Source organism: Mandrillus leucophaeus, unplaced genomic scaffold (genome assembly GCF_000951045.1).
Source record: "Mandrillus leucophaeus isolate KB7577 unplaced genomic scaffold, Mleu.le_1.0 Scaffold467, whole genome shotgun sequence".
NCBI classification, from domain to species: Eukaryota; Metazoa; Chordata; class Mammalia; order Primates; family Cercopithecidae; genus Mandrillus; species Mandrillus leucophaeus.
The window spans coordinates 1,009,256-1,017,339 of record NW_012104998.1 but is presented as its reverse complement, the minus strand read 5'-3'; the positions used below and the strand labels follow the sequence as shown (position 1 = coordinate 1,017,339).

The 8,084-nt window shown below is 44.2% G+C and overlaps 1 pseudogene; it reads right to left on the bottom strand.

Moving 5' to 3' along the window:
* Nucleotides 1-612: 612 nt before the first annotated feature.
* On the bottom strand, nucleotides 613-1,191 carry LOC105550169 (annotated as a pseudogene).
* Between the last annotated feature and the right edge of the window lie 6,893 nt (nucleotides 1,192-8,084).

Genomic DNA, 8,084 nt, shown 5'->3' with positions numbered 1-8,084 from the left:
GAGGATTCCCTCTTTTTCTATTGTTTGGAATAGTTTCAGAAGGAATGGTACCAGCTCCTCTTTGTACCTCTGGTAGAATTCGGCTGTGAATCCATCTGGTCCTGGACTTTTTTTGGTTGGTACACTATTAGTTACTGCCTCAATTTCAGAACTTGTTGTTGGTCTATTCAGGGATTCAACAACTTCTTTGTTTAGACTTGGGAGGGTGTATGTGTCCAGGAATTTATCCATTTCTTCTAGATTTTCTAGTTTATTCACGTAGAGGTGTTTATAGTATTCTCTGATGGTAGTTTGTATTTCTGTGGGATCAGTGGTGATATCCCCTTTATCATTTTTTATTGCATCTATTTGATTATTCTCTCTTTTCTTCTTTATTAGTCTGGCTAGCGGTCTATCTATTTTGTTGATCTTTTCAAAAAACCAGCTCCTGGATTCATTGATTTTTTTGGAGGGTTTTTCATGTCTTATCTCTTTCAGTTCTGCTCTGATCTTAGTTATTTCTTGTCTTCTGCTAGCTTTTCTAGCTTTTGAATTTGTTTGCTCTTGCTTCTCTAGTTCTTTTTTTTTCACCAGTTGTCAAATGATCCTTTGTTGAAGTATTTTCCTTTGTGCTTAACTGGCTGCGCATTCCATAGCACCACTGTTGATGTCATCTATGATGTCATGAGGGTGGCGGCCATCAGCATTACAGCCCACGGACTGGGCAGTCCCCAGGATCTCTTTAATGGTTCCAGAGAGTTCTCTGGCTAAGGATCGGTGCCACATCTGTCAAGCAATGTTGACAGTCTCATCATAAGTGATATTACCACTGTGTTTAATGTTCTTCTGTTTCTTTCTGTCTCTTGGTGGTTCATTGAGAGCTTTGATGATCAGGGCAGAGGCAGAAGGCACCACTTCAGTCTGGGCCTGTCTGTTCTGAATGGTCAGTTTCACTGTAATCCTTAGGCCCTTCCAGTCACCCGTTGCCTTGGCAGTGTCATCACCATCCTTTTTTGGAGACAGACCCAGAGGGCCGATCTTGGGGGCCAGGGCAGAAGTGGCACTGACTTCGCCTCTGGTGCACCTCAGGTATACGACTTTGATCTCACTGGGGTCGAACTTCGGCGGCATGATGGAGGCAGCTGGTGTCGGATGAACGCGGATTCGGGATGACCGAAGAAAGTTGCACCTTGGCCTCCTCTGAGCCAAAAGCTGAGAGCTGTCTAGTTCTTTTAATTGTGATGTTAGGGTGTCGATTTCAGATCTTTCCTGCTTTTTCTTGTGGGCATTTAATGCTATAAATTTCCCTGTAAACACTGCTTTAGGTGTGTCCCAGAGATTCTGGTACATTGTGTCTTTGTTCTCATTGGTTTCAAAGAACTTATTTATTTCTGCCTTAATTTTGTTGTTTACCCAGTAGTCATTCAGGAGCAAGTTGTTCAGTTTCCATGTAGTTGTGCGGTTTTGAGTGAATTTCTTAAGGAGATTGCTGGCAAGATGGCCAAATAGGAACAGCTGCGGTCTGCAGCTCCCAGCGAGATCGTTGCGGAAGATGGGTGATTTCTGCATTTCCACCTGAGGTATCTGATTCATCTCACTGGGACTGGTTGGACAGTGGGTGCAGCCCCCAGAGGGCGAGCCAAAGCAAACTAGGGTGTCGCCTTACCCTGGAAGCACAAGGAGTCAGGGAACTCCCTCCCCTAGCCAGGGGAAGCACTAAGGGACTGTGCCGTGAGGAACACTGCACTCCAGCATAGATACTGCGCCTTTCCCATGGTCTTCACTTTTTTTTTTTTTTTTTTCCAAGACAGGGTCTTGCTCTGTCACCCAGGTTGGAGTACAGTGGTGCGATCTCGACTCCCTGCAACCTCCGCCTCCCGGGTTCAAGCAATTCTCCTGTCTCAGCCTCCTGGGATTACAGGTGCGTACCACCATGCCCAGCTAATTTTTGTATTTTTAGTAGAGATGGGGTTTCACCATGTTGGCCAGGCTGGTCTCGAACTCCTGACCTCGTGATCCTCCTGCCTCAGCCTCCCAAAGTACTGGAGTTACAGGCGTGAGCCACCATGCCTGGCCGAGTGACATACATTTTTAGCTCTATTAAGAAAGAGTTCAAACTAAGAGTCTTTGATCTGCTAGGATTTCTAACATGTGAACTCTACATGCTTTCTGTAATTCTACCAGATGTAGCCAAATTGTTCATAGTGAATCCATCAACTTCTAACTAGCTTTAGTTACAGATCTCTTGCCTCCTATTATTATACAGGATGGATTTTCAGATGCAGGTGTTCTTTTGATTTGTGGTTTGCCCATTTCCCTCCAAGAAGTTGTCAAAAATGGCCTGAACTGGTGGAACCTTTACCATAGTTTATGCTGAGATAGTGTTATTATGCCAGTCAGTAAGTTAAACAAATGCAATACTTTGAAGACTCTGACCTACTTAGTTTAGACTTTAGAGTGAAAAAAGCTGAAATGAAATAGAGGAAGAGTATTAAGGAAGAAGCATATACCTTGGGGAAAAAGATATCTATTTTTTCATTCTGTTTATTGTATTCTTTCTCTCTCTCTCTTTTTTTTTTAATCTCCTCTTTGACCCACATATTATCCAAAAGTATTTTGTTTAGTTTGGCGATTTTCCTGTTATGTTTCCATTATTGATTTCTAGTTTGATTTCATTGTGGCCACAGATTACATTTTACAAAATTTCAGTTCTTTTAAATTTAAGGTTTGTTTTATGGCCCAGGATATGATCTATCTTGGTGTATGTTCTGTGGGAACTTGAAAAGAAATTGTATTCTGTTGTTGGGTGGAAGTGTTTCTAAACCTAAATGTTACTGGTTGATGTTATTGTTTAGTTCTTTTATATCATTGCTGATTTTCTGCCTAGTTGTTCTAGTCATTGTTGAGGGAAGTGTTGAAGTCTCCATCTGTACTTGTAGGTTTGTCTATTTCTCCTTTCAGTTCTATCAGCTTTTGCTTCATATGTTTTGTGGCCCTAAATGCATGCGCACCTCAGATTAACATTCTTGGCCGAGTGCCATCATTGCTTACGCCTATAATTCCAGCACTTTGGGAGGCCAAGAGGGGTGGGTTGCTTGAGCTGGGGATTTTGAGACTAGCCTGGGTAACATGGTGAAACCCCATCTCTACCAAAAATACAAAAACTAGCCAGACATGGTGCTGTGTGCCTGTGGTCCTAGCTACTCAGGAGACTGAGGTGGGAGGGTCACTTAAATTTGGGGAGGTTGAGGCTGCAGCGAGCTGAGGTTGTGCCACTGCGTTCCAGCCTGGTGACAGAGTGAGACCCTGTATTTAAAAAAAAAAAAAAAATCCTCTGCACTCTATTTATTCAGCCCTCCCTACCCACAACTCATAGTTCTTGGCCAATCTCTTTTTTTTTTTTTTTGAGACAGGGTCTCTGTCTAGTGTCCAGGTTGGAGTGCAATGACTGGATCTCAGCTTATTGCAACCACTACCTCCTGGGTTCAAGTGATACTTCTGCTTCAGCCTCCCAAGTAGCTGGGGCCACAGGCGTAAGCCACCACTCCTGGCTAATTTTTGTATTTTTTTGTAGAGACAGTGTTTCACCATATTGCCCAGGCTGATCTCGAACTCCCGAGCTCAAATGATCCTCCTACCTCAGCCTCCTAAAGTGCTGAGATTAGAGGTGTGAGCCACTCCACCCAGCCTAGATAACTTCTTTTTTAAATTTATTTTTGTTTTTTGAGACAGTCTCGCTCTGTGGCCCGGGCTGGAGTGCAGTGGCATGATCTCGGCTCACTGCAACCTCCGCTTCCCGGGTTCACGCCATTTTCCTGCCTCAGCCTCCCGAATAGCTGGGACTACAGGTGCCCGCCACCACTCCCGGCTAATTTTTGTATTTTTAGTAGAGACGGGTTTTCACCACGTTAGCCAGGATGGTCTCGATCTCCTGACCGTGTGATCCGCTCACTTCGGCCTCCCAAAGTGCTGGGATTACAGGTGGGAACCACCGTGCCTGGCCTTTTTTTTTTCTTTTCTTTTTGGAGAAAGAGTCTCACTCTTGTTGCCCAGGCTGGAGTGCAATAGTGTAATCTCGGCTCACTGCAACCTCTGCATCTGCGTTCAAGTGATTCTCCTGCCTCAGCCTCCTGAGTAGCTGGGATTACAGGTGCATGCCACCATGCTCGGCTAATTTTTGTAGTTTGAGTAGAGATGGGGTTTCACCATGTTGGCCAGGCTGGTCTTGAACTCCTGACCTCAAGTGATCCACCCGCCTCAGCCTCCTAAAGTGCTGGGATTACAGGCATGAGCCACCACACCTGGCCGACAGTTTTGTTCTTGAACAAAACTTGAACAGTTTGTTCCTGAAAAATACTGTGTCATTTCTTTCTCCCACCATTTTCTACTGTGTTCTGATTGATTTCCCCTTATAGGTAGAATGTCACTTATTTTATGCTGGCTATTTTCAAGATTTTTTTGTCTTTAGTTTTCAGAAAATTAATTATAATGTCTTGGCATGGATTTCTTTGGGTTTATCCTTTTCAGAGTTTGCTCAGCTTCTTGAATCTGTGGGTTGTCTCTTGGGGAATTTTGAGTCATTTCTTTGAGGGCTTTTTTAGTCCCACCTTTTTTCTCCTCTCCTTCGGCAGCTCTGATGACATGAATGTTAGTTTTCTTTGTTATAGTTCCCTAAGGTCCTGTTCAATTTTGTACAATTTGTTTGTTCTGTTGCTCAGATTGGGTAATATATATTGTTCCACTTTCTAGTTTACTGCTTCTTTCCTCTGTCTCCTCCATTCTCCTGTTGAGTCCATCCACTGAGAATTTTTTTTTTTTTTTGGTTATTGTGCCCTAAATTTTCCATTTGGTTCTTCTTCATATCTTCTGTATTCTGAGACTTTGCATTTCTTTGCTGAGTGCGGTAGGCAGAATGGCCCTCCAAAGATGTCCATGTCATAATCCCTGGAACTGCGAATATGTTACTCTGTGTGGCAAAAGAAACTTTAAAAATGTGCTTGAGGATTTGAACAGGGAGATTAGCTTGAATTGCCTGGTGGGTGCAATCTAATTACATGGGTCCTTAAAATAGAGAACCTTTCCTGCTTGTGGTTAGAGGAAGATGCGACAGAAAGGCACAGAGATGTAATGTTGCTGGCTTTGAAGATGGAGGAAGAGGGCCACATGCCAAGGAACGTGGGTAGGAGCTGGAAGGAGTGAGGAAATAGATTCTCCCTCAGGGTCTCTAGAAAGTAACAGCCTTGTGGACAAATTGATTTAGTCCAGTTAGGACCCATGTCAGACTTCTAACCTACAGCTAACAAATCTGCATTAAGCTGGTGAATTTGTGGTGATTTGTCATGGCAGCAATAGGAAACTAGTACACTGAAGCTACTTTATTTGTTTCAGGGATGTTCATAATTGCTCATTGAAACATTTTCATCATGGCTGCTTTAAAATCTTTGTCAAATTATTCAAACATGTCATTTTGGTGTTGGCATCTTTTTTTTTCATTCAGTTTGATATCTTGGTTCTTGGTATGAATGATTTTTTTTTTTTGAGACAGAGTCTTGCTCTGTCACCCAGGCTGGAGTGCAGTGGCCGGATCTCAGCTCACTGCAAGCTCCGCCTCCTGGGTTTACGCCAGGTATGAATGATTTTTTATTGAAATGCAGACATTTTTATATTGTTATGAGCCTTTTATTTTTTGTTGCAAAAAAATAAAAATAGTCTATAACAACATGAAAAATATGAAAATGTCTGGGTGTCAATCTGTCATTCAGGCTGGAGTGCAGTGGCTTGCTCTTGGCTCACTGCAACCCCCACCTCCCATGCTCAAGCGATTCTCCTACCTCAGCCTCCCGAGTAGCTGGGACCCACAGGCATGTGCCAGCATGCCCAGCTAATTTTTGTATTTTTTGTAGAGACAGGGTTTTGCCATATTGCCCAGGCTGGTCTCGAACTCCTGGGTTTGGCCCACTTTGGCCTCCCAAAGTGCTGGGATTACACTCATGAGCCACCATGCCCAGCCCATGATGAGACTATATCTTATTTAAACCTAGTTTTACCTGGCTTGCTCTGACAGCATTCTGGCAAAGAAAGCCGGGTTGCTTTCTCGTGACTGCCAGATACAAGTAGAAGTCCAAGTTCTCCTGTCAGCCTCCTTGACACCAGAAAGGGGGTGATCCTTGCTGTTGGTGGGCAGTTGTGAGAATCAGCCCCCCAGACGGTCTGTACTGACACTGGGAGGGATCGGGGGTGTCTCATTTCTGCCAGCAGGGATGAAAGGCCTGGTTCCTTACTTGGCCTTTCTTGTTCCTTACTTCTCTGACACCACCCCAGTGGGTGCACTGTACTGCCTCATTTTATGCTTCTGAGGATGGAAGTGGTAGACTCCCTGCTTGTTCTTTGTTGGTATGGATATGGGTAGGGCCAGTTTTTTTTTTTTTTTGTGGTGTGTGGCTGGGATAGTGGTTTTTGTCTAGGTTTTCTGTCTTCTTAGGCTGCCCCTGTCCTAGGTCTTTGGCTAGCGAGGCTTTTGTGGTGGCTTTACACTTTGTCTGTGCCACTTGGCTTTTTTAAGTTGCCCCTTCTTTAGCATCAAGTCTGATATATGAGTCAAAAAGAAAACTTAGGGAACTTACCACTGTCTTTCCTCTGGTCCCAAGGTCCTTTAGTCAGTTTGACTTATTGTCACCTTTCAGTCTTATTTTTGTTTTATATAGAACGTCCAGGGTTTTTAGTTATACTGAGTGGGAGGAATAGGAGAGAAGATGCCTACTTTGTCTTACCAGAAGTGGAAGTCTGTCTAAAGACCACTTATTTAAATTTTTTTTTGAGATGGAGTCTTGCTCTGTCACCCAGGCTGGAGTGGCGTGGTGCGATTTCGGCTCACTGCAACCTCTGCCTCCTGGGTTCAAGTAGCTGGGATTACACAGGCATGTGCCACCACACCTGGCTAATTCTGTATAATAAGAGATGGGGTTTCGCCATGTTGGCCAGGCTGGTCTTGAACTCCTGACCTCAGGTGATCTGCCTGCCTTGGCCTCCTAGTGCTGGGATTACAGGCGTGAGCCACCGCACCCTGACCTGGGACCACGTGTTTTTTTTTTTTTTATTTGCAGTGAGCCCAGAGTAGCCAGGACCACTTTTTAAAGCAGATTTTCTCCTAGGTTTTTGGACTACATATTGGCAGATTTTTTTCCAGCACACATTTTCAATAAAGGTATACTCCTACGTGGGTTCCAGTTTTATGTGGGTTTTCAGTTCAATCCTGATATGAGTGAGTCCCAGGGCCTATCTCCTGTCTCCACACAGGTTTTAAAACCTAAGTCCCTGGAATGTTGAGACTATTGAACTCCCCTTAATGGGCTGTGGCACCTGCCACTCCACAACCAGGAGAGCATCGGCTTCAGCTCATGTGACTACTAGAATAGTTTGTCTCTCAAGTACACTTAGCTATGAATTTAATCAGATAAGATGCTTGTAGTATTTTACTTAGCATTTCTAGGTATTTAAACAATTTAGGCTGGGCACGGTGACTCATGCCTGTAACCCCAGCACTTTGTGGGGCTGAGGCGGGCAGATCAGCTGAGGTCAGGAGTTTGAGACCAGCCTGGCCAACATGGTGAAATCATGTGTCTACTAAAAATACAAAAATTAGCTGGGCATGGTGGTGGGCGCCTGTAATCCCAGCTACTTGGGAGGCTGAGGCAAGAGAACTGCTTGAACCTGGGAGGCGGAGGTTGCAGTGAGCCGAGATCGCGCCATTGCACTCCAGCCTGGGGGACAAGAACGAAACTTTGTTTCAATTAAAAAAAAAAAAAAATTTAATTTAGGCTGGGTATGGTGATTCGTGCCTATACTCCCAGAACTTTGGAAGACTGAGGTGGGAGGACAGCTTGAAGACAGGAGTTCAAGAGCAGCCTGGGCAACATAGCAAGATTTCATCTCTACAAAAAATTTTAAAATTAGCTGGGCATGGTGGCATGCACTTTAGTCCTAGTTACTGGGGAGACTGAGGCAGGAAGATTGTTTGAGCTCAGGAGTTTTGAGGCTGTAGTGAGCTATAATTGAGCCACTGCACTCCAGCCTGGGCAACAGAGTAAGACCCTGTTTCATAAATA